Below are 2832 nucleotides of genomic sequence, written 5' to 3'. Positions count from 1 at the left end.
GACCAAGTTATACTTAACTATTTCCTATGTGTCAGAATATCCTAACACATCAGAAGCCTGAACTCCTGAAGACCTATCAACTGACCTCATGCCTAAATCTGCGCTTGTAGATGCTGAAGTACCGTGCGAACTGTCCATTAGTGGACTACCATGTGGATTGCTCTGCATGTTGCCCGATGAACCACCCACTTGGCTTTGAGAGCCATTTCTCGTTGATGGACCTAACACTGTAATCGATGTACCTCCTGATCCCTGACCACTGGAACCCTGTGACTGACTTTGCTTCTCCTGAGGGTCTGGTGACTCTAGATACTCTAACTCCCGTCACCTCCTAAAAGCTCTCTCCTCCTCGAACTTCACATCCCGCCTGACAACCACTTTCCTCTACGCAGGAATATAAATCCGATAAGCTTTCGAGGCCTCGCTATAACCCACAAAGATTCCCTTGTTTGAAGTGGGCTCTAGCTTGGTCCTGTTCTCCTTGGGGACATAGGAATATGTAAGGCACCCAAAGATACGAAAGTGCCCAACATCAGGCTTCTTCCAAGAAAAAACCTGCTTTGGAGTCACATTCCCCAAGGCACGATGTGGATTCCTATTCTGCAAGTACACAACAGTGTTGCAGGCCTTTGCCCACAAAAATAAAGGGAACCCTTGATCATGAAGCATGGCTTTGGAAGCCCCTGCAATGGATCTGTTCTTCCTCTCTGCAACCCCATTCTGATGGGGGTAGCAAGGAACTATGAACTCCCTCCTAATGCCTGCCTCAACACAAAAATCAACAAACTCACCAAGGGTATACTCCCCTCCATTGTCCGACCTAAGGACCTTGATCTTCCTAGCTATATGGGCCTCAACAAGAGCTTTGAACTCTTGAAACCGCTTAAAGACCTCACTATTGGTCTTCAAGAAATAAATCCAGGTCTTCCTGGAGTGGTCATCAATGAATAAAACATAGTACTCATAGCCACTCAAGGATACATGAGACATCCGACCAATCACATCGGTATGAATCAAGTCAAGGATCCCGATCGCTCAGTGTCACTTCTGGGAAAAGGGGATCTGGAAAAATTCCCCATAGCACATCCTTTGCATACATCCTAGTGGTGATCTCTCGCAATGTACTCAAGGCCCCATGATACATATGCCCCATCCCGTGGTGCCAAATCTCACACAACTCTGAATTGCTAGATCTGCTATTGGTCCTGTCTTGGGTGTTGCTACTCAATGCCATCAGGGGCTGGAATGAGAACTTGTACACCTTGGCATGGCGCACACCAATATTTCTAGCTGAAGAAGCTGGAGTTCCCTTAGGATATATAAACACCTTCCCTCTCCTGAACAACACATCATACCCTCTATCCTCAAGTGCTGAGACGAATATCAGGTTCTTCTTCATTCCAGTCACATATAGAACGTCTGACTCTTTCAAGGGAGGTTTGGGTCCCCTATCAAATGTCGATGTCCCCACATCGACTACTCTAACAATGATGTCATCACCAAGTACTACCTCCATATCAGTATCACCCTATGAAAGCTCTGAGAAGTACTCTCTAACTCCTGTCATGTGGTGGGAAGCACCACTATCAGCATACCAAATGCTAGAAGATGCTCTACTAGTAGCGGGGAATGCACACTCCCTCTGTACCTGTATGGCAGGTGATCCTGCACTAGTGGCCTCACAAGCTATGAACCCAAAATCCCGATCAAATCTCTTTGAGAATCTCTCTATCTCTGCAGAAGCTGCCATGGGTTTGCCGTTTCCTTTCTTGTTCTTCTTCTCCGGACACACAACAACATAGTGTCCCAACTTTTGACAATTCTAACATTTGACTCTGGAATAGTCCTTCTCCTTGTTCTGTTGCTTGCCTTTACCTTTTGTTTTGCGTCCCATAAGTCTTTCCTCTCACATGAGGAATCACATGGTCTTTGATTCCTTCTAGAATCAATCTTTCTGCCTTAACATTCTTTTTGTTAAACTCCACCAACTATACAAGGTCAGCAGGTACTGCTACTGGGTTCTGTGTGGTACTTACCATAATGTCCCAGACTCCTGCTTCCTCAAAGATGATGTGGATTCTCTCCTTCCATGCACTGTAGTTGTTCTGCCCATCCAACCTGTCTTCAACTCTCAAACCAAAGACATGTTTCACTGTCCTACCAAACTAAAATTTTCAAATCTATGGTAGACGTTTCTGTTTTCTGTGTAAAATTAGCTTGCTGTAATTTTCACTTTGTTGTCCCAAACTGCTCCTTTCAGCCAACCATGCTCTAATACCATGAATAAATTTCAACGCCTACTCCGGTTATCAGTTTTCCTTATCACTCCATGCATTTAGTTTTAAATCCAAACATGATAAAAAATCTAAAATCTGGAAATGATAACATTTTTTTGAAAACACAAATTTAGAGATTTCACAATTGCTGAAATTGAAAAAATAAAACACAACAAAATTATGACAGCCACGCACAAAAAATAACACAGTGATTTTTTGTCAATGTGACCCTGGAAAAACCCCCTACAACTCTTGGGGAAAACCAATTTGAGAGATCTTCTTTATTTATGAAAATGCTTTTACAAATAAACTGAAATACAAAGTAAAAATTCCAGCAACCACGAATTACAACTTATCTCGATTTCCGTGCTTGAACTCCACCTCGAAAATTGTGCCAATCAACAAACAACCAAAACAGAAATTTTTACAACAATAAAACAACATTAAATGCTATACGACTAGCATTAAAAATGTGCCCAGAATTTTCTATCCCTCTTCCTCGATTTCTATGCCTTTCTCCTACTGTATGGTTTTTCCTTGGGATGTGTGCCAATAA

This window comes from Pinus tabuliformis, chromosome 3_2 (genome assembly GCF_031772625.1).
Source record: "Pinus tabuliformis cultivar Carrire ecotype Pingquan chromosome 3_2, CPIR1, whole genome shotgun sequence".
Classification (NCBI taxonomy): Eukaryota; Viridiplantae; Streptophyta; class Pinopsida; order Pinales; family Pinaceae; genus Pinus; species Pinus tabuliformis.
The sequence above is the reverse complement of the archived record's forward strand: the minus strand, read 5'-3'. Positions refer to the sequence as shown.